Genomic DNA, 18,677 nt, shown 5'->3' on the forward strand with positions numbered 1-18,677 from the left:
TTTTCAAATCTACCTATTTCTCTGTTAAGGTTTTTTTTAATTATATCATAATTTTTTAATTATTATGCTATCATAAATTTTCGTTTTATATTCATTTTATCTTTCTTCTCACAAGCATCTTTTTCTTTTCTTTTTTTTTTGGAACATTCTAGTTCTATATTTTCTCATTCTTTCTGCTGCTGTTTTCCCCATATTAATTACTCACTTAGAGAAACTTTTAGTTATAAACGAAACACACTATCAAATTAAAATAGCACAGCTTTGTATGAAAAGTGTGCTCTTATAGTGGAAGAACTGGTTTAAACTAGTTGAATCAGGATGCATTAGCACTTATTTACATTCCTAGAATTCCTTTTCAATGGTCAACCTATCAATTTTGTGTAACTGAGGGGACATTTAGTTTTGTCCTCTCTGTTACATCCCCTCTGTTACATGAGAAACTTCAAAATTTTTAATTTTTTTTTCAAAAATATAACATAGCATGATTGTACAAATAGACTTTAATATAAAAACTGAATGTCAAGTTAGAAGGGTTTTTTTGTGTAATGAATAAAATAAACTTAAAAGAATAATTGTAACAGAGGGGACAAATCTATATTTGAGATAAATTTTTATCTAGAAATAAAAAAACATTTTAACGGTAATCACTGCAAGATTAGACTCAGGAGCAATTTATTTTACGATATAAATCAAACTATATGAAAAATCGTGATATTTTTAATAACTTATTCTTCTTTAAAATAGACAGTTTTCTTGGTAGAATAAGTCAAAATCACTAATGCTCTCTATTTATGATAAATTTTACTGTAATCTTGCATAAATCTAAAATATAACTTTTAAGTTCATAAATTACAACAAATTTCCTTTAAAATAATACCAAATACAAGAATATTGCTTAAGCGTTAAAAATTCACTACTCTTTTCAGTTGGCATGGAATTCAACTACTAGAAATAAACATACATATCTTAACGGAGAATTTTTGTTTCTGTTGTGGAATATCGATGTAGAAAACAACATCAAACTCTCCCCATATCAATCTGGATTGCAAGCAAACTCTGGGCGATATTCAAAGCATGCCAACATTGGTGTTTTTGGAAGTGAAAATAATGCTTTTATGGTTAGAAAGAGCGAGGGTTTGATGTAAATGACACCTTTTAAAATTTGAAGGTCAATTCAAAGTTTAAATTGATTATGTAAGCTCGATTTAATACTAGCGTGGAATAAAATGTTCCGTCGCTCAATTCTTTGGGTTGTTCTACATCAGTGGTTTCCAACTGGCGGCCCAGGGCCCAAATCCGGCCCGCGAAGTCTTTTTTTGTGGCCCGCGAACTAGAATATATTAGTTGTCATTTTTTTGCGGAAAATTTTCGTAAAAAAAATCTATATGGGTTTAAAATACTTTTCTCTCGTTNTTAAGGTTTTCTTTTTTTTTGATTTAATGAAATTAGCTATAATTTATCGTTTTTTAATTTACGCGGTCGTCAATTTTACCACGCAATCACAAAAAAAGGCGAGTATTTTTTTCCTGAACTTTCCTTGTATTACAGTGAATCCTCTTCAGTCCTTCTTTGTGATTCCTTATTAGGAAGAAAGTCAAGAAAGGCTACGCATTTACAAATTTATTCTTATCATAAACTTTAAAAAATTTAATTTTTTTTTCAAAAATATAACATAGCATCATTGTGCTAATAGACTTTAATGTAAAAACTGAATGTTAACTTAGAAGGTTTTTTGTGTAATGAATAAAATAAACTTAAAAGAATAATTGTAACAGAGGGGTCAAATCTATATTTGAGATAATTTTTTACTTAAAAAATAAGAAAAAAAAATTTTAACGGTAATAACTGCAAGATTAGGCTCAGGAGCAATTTATTTTACGATATAAATCAAACTATATGAAAAATCGTAATATTTTTACTAACTTATTCTTCCTTAAAATAGACAGTTTTCTTGGTAGAATAAGTCAAAATCATTAATGCTCTCTATTTATGATAAATTTTACTGTAATCTTGCATAACTCCAAAATATAACTTCAGAATTCATAAATTACCACAAATTTCCTTTAAAAGGATACTAAATACAAGTATATTTATTGCTTAAACGTTAAAAATTCACTACTGTTTTCAGTTGGCATGGAATTCAACTACTAGAAATAAACATACATATCTTGACGGAGAGTTTTTGTTTCTGTTGTGGAATATCGATGTAGAAAACGACATCAAACTCTCCCCATATCCATCTGGATTGCAAACAAACTCTGGGCGATATTCAAAGCATGCCAACATTGGTGTTTTTGGAAGTGAAAATAATGCTTTTATGGTTAGAAAGAGCGGGGGTTTGATGTAAATTACACCTTTTAAAGTCCCGTAGTAGACTGATCGTTAAGACACGGTTCCCAGCAGATCACCGAAGTCAAGCATCACTGGCTGCGGTCAGTGTTCGGGTGGGTAACCCACTTGGATCAGTTTGCGTAGGGACCGAGGGTGTGCGGTATTGGTCCTCGTTAAACTGTGCTACCGTAAAGTGCTCGACTTCGCGTGCAGGTGGTTGGGCTACCGAAGCAGGGGTGCCATCTCCTCCGCAGAGGATCAAAATTGTGATTTCATGTCTTCGGATCATCTTCAGGGATGCTTCCCAGACCGTCGCCAATAGCCCATTGTGTAGCTCTAGTGCGACGTAAATGAAACTACAAGTACAAGTACACCTTTTAAAATTTGAAGGTCAATTCAAAGTTTAAATTGATTATATACTCTCGATTTAATACTAACGTGGAATAAAATGTTCCGCCACGCAATTCTTGGGTTGTTCTACATCATTTAAAAGTACTTTATTAACGTCGCGCTAGATTTGCACAATGGTCTATTGGCGACTGTCTGGGAAACGTCCTGAAAGATGATCCGAAGACATGCCATCGCAATTTTGATCCTCTGCAGATGGGGTTGGTAACTCTGCTTTGGTAGCCCAACGACCTGCACGCGGTGGAACAGTTTAACAGGGACTGATACCGCGCACCCTTAGTCCCTACTCCGGCTGATCAAAGTGGTTACGCACCCGCTTACTGACAGCAGCCAGTGATGCTTGATTTCGTTGTTCTACTGGAAACCATGTTCTTACGATCAGTCCAATGCGGGACACATCATATGAAGGAAAAATTACACCACAGATTTTGCAGTGTATCTTGGTTTCCTCACGGCTTTAACTTTGTTCTGATTTTAAACAAAGCTTAAATATAAATTCGAGTTCTCGTGAAACAATATTTGCTTGAACTCATTATCAAGGTCAAATAGAATGAACTTCTCAATTTATTTAAACGATATTGCAAATGATTGCAATGCGATTAACAAATCTTTCAAATAGTGAAAGATTCCGAAGTATTGTTTCTTTTATATGTCTATATATTTTACTACCAAAATGTTAAAGAGTTTTAAAGGAAAAAAAAAGATTTACGAACGAAACCTCAATATGTCAAACTTCCCACTTATTCATAGAAACTGAATTTTTGTTGAAACAAGATCCGTTCTTAATCTAAATACCAAAATGCCTTAATAAGAGAAAATCTTAACGGAAAGAATCTATTAAACTTATCACACATCATTGCAATGTAGAACATAAAATACGCATATTTGAAAAAACTCGACCTAATTTTCTCCATAGTGGTCAAGTATTTGAATAACATAATTCGTTCTAGAACTTAATGTATGGGAGAAATAAAAGTTTAGAGTTTTTATCGTCATGCATTTACGAGGGATTACAGTTTCAATTGCTTTCTAAATTGGAACCAGAACTATTCGATTTTCTTTTGAATGGATGGTCAAACAGTTCTGTCTATTTTTAGATAATTAAAGTTGAAAAATAATATTTTCCTTATTTGTTACACCACATTGTTTACGCCTTCACACTTAATACCTAACATAAAATACCGTAAAATTAAAGCTGAAGTTTACTTTTTTAGTTTTGATGTCATCATTTTTTGTAATCTTTTCAAATGAGGTTTAATATTTTATTTTAATGTTTTACGCCTACATAAGATGCTAAAAAGTTGTCATAATGGATTAATTGATTGCAAAAAATTTTATTTCTCAATTTTAATATTTACAATCTGATAAGATGCCTTCATAAAAAACTAAATGATCTAATAAATTTTTGATTTTATTTTTATAATGCTTTTTATCTGAAAAAAGAGTCAAAAATATGCATTAATGAACAACATATTGATATGATGCATTTCAAAACTCTTTATTTGTCATCTGAAAAAGAAATAAAACGATGTTTTCATGAGTAACAAATTGATATGATAGATTTTACGACTTTTTATTCCACATATGGAATACAGGTAAAAAGATGTGTTCATAAACAAATTCATAGATCACATTTTAAATTTTTTATTTGTCATCTGAAAAAAAAGCTTAAAGTTGCGTTCATGACCGGAAAGTTGATGTGTTACTTTTAAAGACTCTTGATTTATAATCCGAAAAAGAAGCAAAACGAATTTCTCATATTAGTGATATCATAGTTCATACCATAGTGTTCATATTAGTGAGAGATTCCATCAATCAATTGAAATTATGTATTTTAAAAGCCTTAATTTGTTATCTCAAAAAGAAGCGTTACGATGTATGCATAAACAGCAAGTTGGTACGATGCATTTTAAAACTCTTTATTTGTCATCTGAAAGAGAAACAAAACGATGTTTTCATGAGTAACAAATTGATATGATAGATTTTACGACTTTTTATTCCACATATGGAAAACAGGTAAAAAGATGTGTTCATAAACAAATTCATAGATCACATTTTAATTTTTTTATTTGTCATCTGAAAAAGAAGCTTAAAGTTGCGTTCATGACAGGAAAGTTGATGTGTTACTTTTAAAGACTCTTAATTTATAATCCGAAAAAGAAGAAAAACGAATTGCTCATATTAGTGATATCATAGTTCATATCATAGTGTTCATATTAGTGAGAGATTCCATTAATCAATTGAAATTATGTATTTTAAAAGCCTTAATTTGTTATCTCAAAAAGAAGCGTTACGATGTATGCATAAACAGCAAGTTGGTACGATGCATTTTAAAACTCTTTATTTGTCATCTGAAAGAGAAACAAAACGATGTTTTCATGAATAACAAATTGATATGATAGATTTTACGACTTTTTATTCCACATATGGAAAACAGGTAAAAAGATGTGTTCATAAACAAATTCACAGATCACATTTTAAGTCTTTTTATTTGTCATCTGAAAAAGAAGCTTAAAGTTGTGTTCATGACCGGAAAGTTGATGTGTTACTTTTAAAGACTCTTAATTTATAATCCGAAAAAGAAGCAAAACGAATTGCTCATGTTAGTAATATCATAGTTCATACCATAGTGCTCATATTAGTGAACAATTCCATCAATAAAATTGAAATTATGTATTTTAAAAGCCTTAATTTGTCCTCTGAAAAAGAAGCGGTACATAAACAACAAGTTGTTACGATGCATTTTAAAACTCTTTATTTGTCATCTGAAAAAGAAACAAAATGATGTCTTCATGAATAACAAATTGATATGATAGATTTTACGACTTTTTATGTGACATATGGAAAATAGGCGAAAAGATGTGTTCATAAACAAATTCACAGATCACATTTGAAGTCATCTGATATTTGTCATCTGAAAAAGAAGCGTTACGATGAACAACATGAACAATAAGTTGGTACGACGCATTTTAAAACTCTTTATTTGTCATCTGAAAAAGAAACAAAACGATTTGCTCATGAATAACAAATTGATGTGATAGATTTTACGACTTTTTATTTGATAGGTGGAAAATAGGCGAAAAGATGTGTTCATAAACAAATTCACAGATCACATTTAAAGTCTCTTTATGTGTCATCTGAAAAAGAAACGGAAAGCTGTGTTTTTGAACGGCAAATTGGTGTGTTACTGTTGAAGACTCTTTATTTATAATCCGAAAAAGAAAGAAAATGAATTGCTCATGAACATAGGAATGAATAATTCTAATAATCAATAGAAATTATGTATTTTAAAAATCTATTTGCCCATGTCCGAGAATTCGGGAGTTCGAACCCAGCCGGCCGAAGACCGTGTAGTAAATAGTGACTGATACACGTTAAATCTGTCGAGTCGCAAAGTCCTCCATGTTCCCATAACAAATCAGCACCTCTGGGGGTACTGGATTGGAGATCGATCGTTCTCTAATTCAGGTCAAAATTACGATCTGTGAATAAATGAATGGATGTATGAATGGGTCCGCCCTATAAACGGGTGTGACGCATGGTGAGGTAGAAGTCAAATTCTTGCCCGTAGATGGCGCCACTGGAAAACAAAAACAATCGCACCCCTCTGCCTAAACAGGCATACGAAAGCAAGCAATCAAGCAAAAGTCTTTATTTGATATCTGAGAAAGAAGCGAAAAGATGTGCTCATAAACAAAAAATTTATATAATACATTTTAAGAGTTTTTATTTTTCATCTGAAAAGGTGAAAAAAATATGTTCGTGAACAACAAATTGATCTGATATAGTTAATACTTATTTGGTAATATAATGTCATGAGGAAAAAAAGTAAAACGACATTTCATAAAAAAAAAAAAAAAAGATGAAACGATATTTTTTATAAAAGAAAAGGTAAAACGATATACGCAACAAATGGAACAGTTACATTTTTAATGAATAGAATAGAATTTGTCAACTCAAAAAAAATGCCTTTATAAGCAAAAATATTATAATTTTAGTAATTTTAATATTTGTAATATACGAAAACTTTATTGATCGTAAGTAAACTGAAACCACGAAATTAGTAATATTATTATATTAATTTTTTATTTTTATGAAGTTATCTCTATTAATTTATTTATTATCCCTTATCCAGCAAATCCAAAGACATATATAAAATTAATTTATTCAATTCTAATAACCTCTTCTTGAATTAATTTTTACCAGCTGTGATTAACAANATGAAACAGGACCTTCTATGGGCCGAAACGAATGTTGCCCCTTAAAATAATTTCTCATAAGACATACATCCCACTAGTTTATTTTAAAATTGGCGAGTCACACTTCCCTAGTTTCCCTTGTTAGTGTTCCTTAAATCTCAAATTTTGGGGAGAGTATTTTTTCTTATATTAGGTTTTTTTTTTTAATATTTCTTGCATGTAAAAAAAGGCTTCACAAAATACCCGGGAAAAATTTAAAACTTAGCAAACTACTACTCTTTGATCTCGAAACTGTTAGGAAAAAAGTTTCATTCCAAGTACTCAGGAAATACGAAGTCTTAAAAAGTAAGGAAAGTTTAGATATGATAAATACAAAAATTGAAATATTTCGTCGTGCATTCATGTATACGAAATTCTACTACGCAAAATCTGAGAGCTAACTCTAAGCCAATTTATCATTTCAAATGCCAACGCTGTGAAAAAAAAAGATATGCATAAAAGCAATCATTTAAGGGGAAATGACGAAAAGCATACCTTAGCGAGCTCTGCGACGCGCCAATATCGGCGAGTCTATGATGCGTAGCCCAAAAATGCTTTAAAGCGAAGCAGATACCGAAAAAAACCTGCCGAAATTGTTGACAATTTTGCGGTTCAGAACGTTGCACAGGGTACACCACGAGGAGGAACAAAACCATATGCCAAGCCGCAATGGCTCAGGAGATAGAGCGTTCGCCTTCCAATGAGGTGAACCGGGTTCGAATCCCGGCTATGATTGGTCGATACGAATCCGACTTGAACCGACCACAGTGCTGACGTTAAATATCCTCAGCGGAGGGCGGATCATGGGTAAGCGTCCCTTTGCCGTCAGGCTAACCGTGGAAAGTTCTTGGGGCCTTCCTCTCCATGTAATGCAAAAATGGATTAGTTTCTTTAAAAAATCCTACACGAAGTCCTCCCAATACTTGATCCAGGAGTTTCCTGGTCTTCTGGATTGGGTTTTAAATTACAAGGCTACGGATTCAAACTTTAGAAGTAGTAAACCCAAAAATCGGGTCGGCTGTTCAATGTCGGTTATAAAACTCATACACCGTACACCATGCCGAACGCTGAAATTGTTTTGTCTAATAATTTGTCTGAAATCCTATCAATCCTCTCCCTCAGCCTGGAAATTTTAAGTTTAGGGGCTTGGAACTTCACAGAGACTAATGTGACAGGTCTTTATACCAAATTTTAAAGAAACTTGAAAATGGTAAAAAGGGGATGAGTCAAAAAGTTAACTGAGGAACCTTCCCCAGTTCTTAGACCAAATTAAAAATTTCTTTCTGAAACAAATGTAACACCAACAGTGGTGTCCACGAGGCAAAGGTATCATATATAAATAAATCTCTCTACTGAAGTTGAAACATTCGATACCTAATTCAATAGAACTCTTATTTTATTTTAAGCTCAACAACTCCACTCAAACAACCTTATCTTGATGATATACATGTAATTTCAAATGCCATATTTAAACCTCACCGCCCACATAATTAAAGTTTTTCAAATGCTCTCTCTTTTTGTTTTCTCAAGAACTCTTGAATTGTTCTCGAACACAAAAGTATTTCATTAAGGGATGATGTTTTCTCAATCGTCTGGTCATCATCGGGGAAAATGTTCGAAATCTGTTACACCTCTTGCATTCTAAATGAGCTTGACTCCTGGAGCGTTCATTCAACGCTACTTATATAACCATAACGAACAGATGTTGACGACCTACTGAACTTGGCAGATAAAAGAACTGCCAGTTGTCGAGAATTCCAGTGTGTTCTGAATAATTCTATTTGTTGGCTGCTGTCAGTAGATAAAAATATGTATCTAATGTTTGACAAGAAAGAAATTCATTATGCAATTGATACATCGTGTTCCTAACTACAGTTGTAGGTCTGTATTTAGCATCGTTGATTGATATCAGATATGAACTGAATTCGGTTTTCGAAATGAAAATTAAAAAACTATTGAAGTAAGAAGACACTGACCAAAAAACCGTAGGAACTAAAGAAAGCTTGAAGCATTTAAATTATTAATTATTGAAAATGCCAGTATGGAATGGTAATTAGCAAAATTCATTACTGTCGTCTTAACAGCTAATGATATATAAAGTATCAAACATCGTATGATTTCTAAGATAATATTTAAAAAATGCATTAGTAATCATTAATCATATATTAGACAGAATTATTAATTTAAAAAATAATTTATAATATTGCACAAAATTTTCATGCTGCCAGAATATTAATTAGATCATTATTGCAACTAACTTATCTTGCATCAGAATTTTCCTTCCTGTTTAGTTTAGTTTCGAATCAAATTTCTCTTTAAATTTTGCTAGAATTTAGCTGAAATTCGATGGAAAGTGTTGTCTTTAATTATAAAAAAACTATAATAGTATTGAGTTACCAATATTATTTCATATACTGATCGAATTTAAGGCTAGAGCGTTTGGTTGAATGATTTATAATGCGACCTTTTGGAGACTGATTTAATTAATTCCTCAGAAATTAATTAATTACCTCTAATGAGTGATCACTACTCCTATATGTATTTATTTGAATGCGTATAGATATGATTTTATCCATTTATAGGTGCAAAATTCTAACTGTGAGTTATAAGCAACTGGGAGTTCTAGTATTAAAATTTTGATTGATACCATTCTAGTTCTTTAAAAACATTAGGGCAATTTTTAATACTGCTTGCTAATTTTAATCTTCGAATTAATGCACAAATAATTTCGTAAAATATGTTCAAATACTAAACCTGTTAGCATATGACAATTCCATTGATTCTTATTTCCTTATAAATTTTGAAGAAAATTCTGTTTTTTTCTAACGTTCTCATATTTATCGGAACAGAATTGTATTCTGAATTATTTAATAGAAACTATTTGCTCTTTTACATAATGATCTTGTGCTGTTTTTATATAAGAAGAACTTTTAGAAAACTTAAAATTAATTTCAATCAAAAACAAAAATAGACTTGCCGCTTGACAATAGATTATTTGGGTATTAAAATTTAAAACCAAAGCTGGTGTTTTGGAAATGTAATTGCATTTTCACCAACAACAAAAATGATAAATTTGCATTTATTAAGAACATATTATTTTTTGAAGAAAAAAACTGCAAGTTAGACCGGAATAGACGCGGGAATAAAATAAACTCCAATTCAATTCTGGCAACCCATTTCACAGAAGAAAAGAATTGAATCTCTATGAATCAGAATTACATTTTCATTAAAAGGAAGTGATGAACTGGTGTTTATAACTGCGTTTTTGGAAAAAGGGAGTACGGGAATAAAGTACACAATTCTGGCAGACCATTGAGAGAAAAGAATTTCGTGTCTATCAAGCAGAATAACATTTACATCAAGGAGAATTCATGAACCAGTGTTTAGCAAAAGTATTTTAATTTCTGTTGGAAGATATTACCGCTTTTTGAAACAATGATACCCTGTATTAAAGTACGCGATTTAACTTTTGGCGAATGGTGAAAAAAATTAAATCTCTTTAAATCAGAAATGCAATTTTATCAAGGAGAAGTAATATTAATTAGTGCTTAAAAAAGTATTTTATTTCAGCTTTAATTCTGCGAGTTTTGCAGGATACAAGGATAAAGTAGACTTATTCACCTTTGGCGGTTCGTGGATGAATTACAACCTCGATATTCTATTCGTTGTTAAACAAAACACATGAATGCATGATTCAAATACAAAGAGTCAATAATAGCAATCGCAAACTTTTCTTTGTTCTTTACTTTAATTCTGACGTCAATAACGCCCTAATTTACATTTCTTTCATTGCTTATAAACAAATATGGTTTTGCATACTTTTTTTATGATGAAATATTTGAATTCTAGGTTACCGTAAACCGGGGCGAGTCTACCCATTTTTTCAGTTTGTCAACTTTCAAGTGGTCAAACTTTTGTAAATATTAAAGAAAAAAGGCTTTTAATAGGTGTTTCGGAATCGCTATTTATCCCTCTTTAAAGCTGTGAAATCGATTTTAGAAAATATTAACAGTTACGCTGTTACTGTATATTTTTATAGAACTGCTGACAAATCTCTCGTATGGGGCGAGTCTACCCATTCTACTAAAATGAATGTTAACATTGTAAATAATCAAATTTTACTATTAAATTGTTATTTTAGTTACTATATAGGATATTTATGAAGTAAAATTCATAACTTTATTATATATTCCATTTTTTTATTCATAAAATAACACAAATTGAGTATTTGATCGATTATCACATTTTGATCACAGTTTTGTTTTTATAATCATTAACATTATAAAATAACATTTTTTTCTGATTATTGTTGATAAAAATAAATTAAAATTAATATAAATTTACAATTAAATAATTAATAAATAATAATAATTAAAGATTATTAACAAAATCGAAATTCAAACATTGGGAATCATGAAAAATCCTTTTCCCATTCTTTTGGGAGGTAATAATAATTTATAAATAATAATTTATTTAACTTGCATTAAATAAAAAAAGTTAATTTTGTAATATAAAAATTGAAAAAATAGGTAAAATAAACATATTTTATATTTACATTTATATTTAACCTATAAATTTTCTTATTAATGATAAATTTATCAATGCAGAATTGAAATAATATACTCAAATTCATTTAAAATGACTTGATTTTAATATAAACAAAGTTCTAAATTATATATTATTATGCTTTATTAAAACTAAATACGAATGAGTAGACTCGCCCCGTGAATTCTGGCTTTTTGTTTACAACAGCAAAACTTACATTCTTTTTGTTGTTTTTTTTCATTTAAAATTAAAGTAATCTTAGTCTTGGATAAGTTTATCACTTAACCAAAGTGAAAATAGTAATAATAATAATATACTTACGGAGCACCAACTAAAAGTTTGCTAATTTTCAATACAAATCTCTCAAAAGACGTTTGAACTGGTCGGTTAAAAAGACACCAAATAAATAAAAACAGATCAAACTACTTCAGCGCCATCTTCCTTAGAGTCTGAACTAAGTCCTCCGTCAGTAAAAAAAATTTTATTTGCAATTTAAAATAGTGAAAATTAAATAAAACTAAAATGGGTAGACTCGCCCCGGTTTACGGTACGTAAACCTTCAAAATCTTATTTCAACAAAGAGGGAAAAAAGTTCTGTTTGAATTATTACTTTTACATTTTACTAACCGTTTGATTTTATATTTTACAACCGTCGTTGAACAGCCGACCCAATTTTTTGGTTTACGACTACTGATGTTTAATTACGTAGCCATGTAATTCTGAACCCAATCCAGAAGACGAGGGAACTCCTGGATCAAGGAATGGGAGAAATTTGCCTGCTTGGAGAACTTTTTGATTGAACAAACCCGCATTTGCGTTACAAGGAGAGGAAAATCGCGAGAACCTCACACGGTTAGCCTGACAGTAAGGGGACTCTTACCAATGATCCATCACCACTAAAGATATTTCACGTCAGCACTGGGGTCGGTGCAAACCAAATGCGGAATTTGTATCGACCGACCATCGCTTGAATTCGAGCCCGGCTTACCTCATTGAAAGGCAAAGTTTTATCCCCTGAGCCATCGCGGCTCTAACCATTTATTTATCAAAGCTGGTGTCTATATAATTGTACGCATGTCATTGGAAGTCAAACACCAGATACATGAATTAGTTTATTATAAGGAAATATACTTATAATAACAGAAATAATGCTTCTAGTTGAAGTCGCCAAAATTGACTATATCTTAATCTTTTTCAAAGGTCATTTTAGTTTGTATACCAAGTTGCATTTGTGATTGATTTTCTTGACGAAATTTATTGTCAAGATTGATTGTTATTATTTTTATTTGAACTTTAGTGCATTAGCTTTCAAAAACCCTTTAAATTTTTGATCTCACAATTTCTAAAAATAAAGTTGCAGCTGGGTTTTTTTTTTNTTTTTTTTTTTTTTTTTTTTTTTTTTTTTTTTTTTTTTTTTTTTTTTTTTTGTATGCTAAAAGACGAAACTGGAAGCAAAAAGCCGAAAACGACGCAAGTATGTATTTTCTTATGTAATGAGTATTTTAATCTTTTTTATTTGAATTAATTATATAAAGATACAAGTACAATCCATTGTCAAGAATTATTTTCTAAATAATTAATTTTTATGTTGTCTGAATTTCCTTGCATTTGCTTGCATTTTAAATACATTTTATGCATTTTGCAATGCAGCAGTCTCTTGAAATTATTATGTACAATAGTGCTGCCATCTGACGAATGTAAAATTATATAAAAAGGCCGAAGAAAATTGCATTGAAAAAAAACTAAAGATAAAAAAAAATAACAAAAAATAAAAAAAACATGAATAATGCTTGAAATAAGGGACATACTCTAGTTTCAATTCTGCAAACAACCTCAGAAACTTATTGTTTAGCTTTTTAAATACATAGCTCTTTAAAAACTATATTACTTTAATCTATTTTCAATAAGGTGTGCAAACCCACCATTTCAATAAATATTTTTTTATTAACAATTTGACGTATATTTTTCACTAATTTTAATTTTCTGGCAAAAGGTGAGTAAACCCATCATTTCAATAAATATTTTTTTATTAATACTGAGATCTATATTTTCACTAATTTTATTTTTCGTCTATTTTTAACCGTTCTGAGGACTTATATAAAATATTAGTAATTAAACTGAAGTTTTCACTTTCTGATGGGAAATTTTTGTCTGCGCCAATTTTAGCATAAAATTTTTATTGAAAAATTCAATTTTTTGAAAATGTATAATTATTTCTTCTGAGATTAATTACATTGTTTTATGATAGATTGATGTTGCAATTTCCGTAAATAAAATAAAAATAAAACAAATGTCATAAAAACTTTTTTGAAGATATATAATTATTCCATCTGAGATTAATTGCATGTTTTTATGATAAATTGAAAATTTAAATTCTGTAAATAAAATAAAAATGAAACAAATATAATAAAAAATACTTTTTTAAAATCTACAATTATTCCATCGGATATTAATTACATGTTTTTATGACAGTTTAAAGTTGCAAGTTCCGTAAAATAACTATAAAGCAAATGTCATTTAAAAAAAACTAGTGTTCAACTAAATGGTTTTACATTGATTTATCATTGATGATACGCACCCTTTTTTTTTTCTCTTAAAAAAATATTATTTTTCATATACGAAACTTTTTTTTGTGTCGTAATAAATGTAATTGAAGCATATTTCAATAAAAAAAATACCACATTTTATAAAAGTTCTACGCCTGGCCTAAAATAGGTTAAACAACAGAAAAGCGCTTTGTTAAATACTTTAGTAATAGAAGTAAACTTTTGATTCCATTTAGTATATTTCATATAAAAGTTTCTTTTAAATTAACAAAATCTCAATTTCGTGTGGTTAGTTAAAAAAAAAATAATAATAAATAAAAAATAATAAACTTTATGAAATTAAACGAAGTTAATTAAATTACGAAAAATACCAAAACTAAAATTTCCACACTTTTTTACAAACCAATGTATAATAAAACTTCATTCGAAATATAAATAAACATTTAAGTAAGCTATTGAAACATGATGTTCTATAGAATTTCTTTTTAGAATATGTACCAGTAAGTTTTTAATTAAAGTGAAAAATATTTAAATTTAAAAATGCTATAGTGCTGCCATCTGTAAAGATAATAAAATTCTTGAACAGTTATGATTTTATATCAAATTTGATAAAAACCATTTTAAAAAATTTTTGAAAATTGTCCTAATACTTCTTAATAATGTCGAATATTGGAAAGAAAAAAAATATCAAGTATATTTGCATCCCGGAAATTTTAGTTTTTTTGAGAAAAATTGCGCTTAACTTTTTATTTCTGAAGTACAGATTTTTATGAAACAGTAAAAAAGCGTACTTCTTGTATTGAAAAAGAAAAAAAAGTAAAAGTCCTCATATATATAGTCATACAATGGATAATTAAAAATTTCCTAAAAATATTGTTGAACTTTTAATTTCTTGAGACAAATAATTCCTATTCCTGCTATATAATAATATAAGAAATGTAAGTTTCTGTATAAGAATTAAAAATGTTTCTGTAATAAAATATATATATTTTTTTTTAATATAAAATGGACACTCAAAAAATGATTGCATCAGAAGTGTAAATTTTAAAAAGAATATTTATATCAAAGCGTTTTATTTTATTAATATTATTTTCTTATTTATTTATTTATTTTAAGTGCATTAATAAGTAGTAAAACAAAAGGTGCTTGAAAAATGTTTAAAAAATGCTTAGCGGATTTAGGAGATTTATTTATTTTATTTTTTTAGTTATTCAATTATTCATTTTGTCAAAAATGGTTTAAATTCTTGTTACACTTTAAATTGATAATATGAAAATATAAAAAAATAACATTAGAATCATTTGCCTTCTTAAAATGTGAAAAAGAGTTTCTTTAATCGTATCACATTTAAAATTGTACTTTGCTTTTAACTTCCTAGATAATGTAGTTGGACATCTAATTAGAATTTGAAATTAGCAGTCAAAAATGAGGATATATTTCTGCGAATAAATATCCTAATCTCGAGTCATAAAATAGACACCAAATTTTTATTTCCCCATAATGTAAATTTTTAATACAGTAGCAGTAAAATATAAGCATGTTCATTGCGAAAAAGAACCTTAATGAAGTGAAGCAAAGGACACTTAATTTTTTCTGAAATACTTGCACATCGAAACTTACGAATTTTTTTTGTATCAATATTCAAATTAGTATCGTAAACTTTGATCCTGAAATGTATCATTTATGCAATTTGTTCTCAATAATAAACTCCTTTTTCAGTAAAAAACTGGCGTAACACCAACGTTGGCGTACTTTAGATATCATATTACTGTTTGTTTACAGTGAAAGTTGACATGAGTTGGTTCTTTTCTTTCATGCCGCTATAAAATATCTGCATGAAAAGTTCGCCATTAAAATATGCATGTTTTAGTCGTGTAATAAGGATATTTATATTTTAATTTTCAAAGTATTGTATTAAATGATGAACTGTATGAAATGATAAACTTTATTTTAATCTATTGTATTAAATAATGAACTGTATTAAATAATTTTATAACACTTAATTTCTATTTGCTTCGGTTTCGTTAAGCCTAGTTCGAATTAATATTATTATTCTCCCAACGGTGTATGTATTTTTGGTTAACAAACTATTTTTATTTTAAGAAATATTGTATATATGCATGCTAAATTTATGATTCTTGCCTTATGTTGTAACAAAAAAATAACTTATGATAACTGATGCATAAGAATGACACATTAGAATCAGTTATAGTCTTCTTATGTGTGTCATCTGACTGACGCATAAGCATCACTTATAATATCTTATTATAACTGATCCTTATGCTTATAATATCTTACTGCAACTGATTCTTATGCGTATAATATCTTACTGTAATTATAAGTTTTAGTGTTACCATGCGTATAATATCTTACTGTAATTATAAATTTTAGTGTTACTATGCATATGATATCTTATTGTAACTATTCTTATGCGTATAATATCTTACTGTAATTATAAATTTTAGTGTTACCATGCGTATAATATCTTACTGTAACTGATTCTTATGCGTATAATATCTTACTGTAACTGATTCTTACGTGTACATCGTTACATCGTACTATAATTAAAAATTCTAGTGTTACTATGCGTATAATATCTTACTGTAACGGATTCTTATGCGTATAATATCTTACAGTAATTATAAATTTTAGTGTTACTATGCGTATAATATCTTACTGTAGCTGATTCTTATGCGTATGATATCTTACTGTATTTATAAATTTTAGTGTTACTTTGGGTATAATATCTGTACTGTAACTGATTCGCATACGATATCTTACTGTAACTGATTCTCTTACGTATAAAATCTTACCATAATTATAAATTTTAGTGTTACTATATGTATAATATCTGACAGTAATTAGAAATTTTAGTGTAGCTAATATCTTACTGTAACTGATTCTTATCCGTATAATATCTTACTGCAATTATAAATTTTAGTGTCACTAAATAACAAACATGGTAGCGGCTATTTTACAACAAGTAGCGTAAAAGAACATTCTTGGTGTCCCACTTCACCAGGAACTATCCTTGGTACATGGTGAAGCGGAACACCACTTTGGTGTTAAGTAGTTGCCTTCCTTTTTGGTGTTTAGACACACATAAAAATTTTTACACTGAAAGTGTGTACTAAGAGAGCTAATTTACAATCCGTCAGCCTTTAACGACAAACTCTCTTTTTTGGAGATTTTCCTCTTGGATGTAGTTAGTACCTTATAATACTCACTTTTATTATTTTTTTAAATTTGATCCCTGAAATAAAGTAAAGAACCCAAGTTTTTTTTTTTCATTAATTTATTTAAGAAAGTGCCAAACATGAGAACAGGTCGTTAAAAGCCACTGGATTGGAAAACAACACGTGGAGCGGGTAAGGCGGGTTATAGCCCCCATATTATTTAACTGTAAAATTTTCTCCTCGTAGTTTCTTTTACCTAAAATTCTCAAAATTTTGAAAGATTATAAAATAAAAATCCATTGACTGAAGAATCAAAATAGATGCAAATTATAAGGTAATATAATGTTTTTAACTCCTATTACCTAAAGCAATATATCTGCGTGTTGTTCATTAACTAAAAACAGTAAGAATAAATAAATAAATGTCAAAGAAGAGAAAGGAAAACGAAACAGGAAAACTTGGAAGGGAAATTATTTAATTTTGCTTCCATTAAACATTGCAACAAAACAAACAAAATATGATAAATATGTACATAATTCAATGTTTAGTATTTGTACTATGATATTATAAAAAATACATTGTTACAGATACTACATTTCTTAAACTTTTTACCTGAATCATTTTAAAGGTAAAAAATTATAATAATAATTTTCTATTTTTTAAGGTCTTATAATAAATGAAAAATAAATTAATATTTCATAATTTCTATTCCAATGTTTATTTGTTCCAGTTTTTTATAATTTCATTTTCCGTTGCAACGATGTTGAACAAAAAAATATTTACTAATTTATAAACTTGAAAACGAAATGCCTTACATTATAATGAACCTTTAAATAGCAATTTATCCTTAAAAAAAATACTTGTTTATTGGCAAATGAGTGCGAAAATAAACAAATAATTATTGATATAGTTTTAGCAGAGCTCAGACGTAATAAATAAGTTTACTATAAATTGCGAACATGTGAAACCAAGAAAGGCTACTAATTTTGAAAACATTTAACAGAAAGAGTTTTTAAATGAAATTTCATCGTTTTATCAATATCAGTAATATGAATTGGCACCGGAGAAACATATTTCTCTATTGTTAATTTAATTATTTTATTCGGATTAAAAAATTTCGATAGGAAATATTAATATGCATATTTTTTTCATTATTTATTTAATATATTGTCACTAGAAAAAAAAATTTTTTTTTTTACTTTTAAATTTTTTTTTCTTTGGCATACAACCAAAATACTAAATAATTAATGGATTATTGATTAAACATATATATAATAAAAGTTTTCAAAAGTCATTGCTATCCTAAAGTTCTCAAAACTCCTATGACCAAAGGATATTCCTTTGAACCTTAAGGTTTCACGGAACATCTTTCGGAAACCACACTGATTTGAAGCACTGTCGGAGAATATGGTTACGAAGTTTGGTTTAACTTT

Source organism: Parasteatoda tepidariorum, chromosome 8 (genome assembly GCF_043381705.1).
Source record: "Parasteatoda tepidariorum isolate YZ-2023 chromosome 8, CAS_Ptep_4.0, whole genome shotgun sequence".
Taxonomy (NCBI): Eukaryota; Metazoa; Arthropoda; class Arachnida; order Araneae; family Theridiidae; genus Parasteatoda; species Parasteatoda tepidariorum.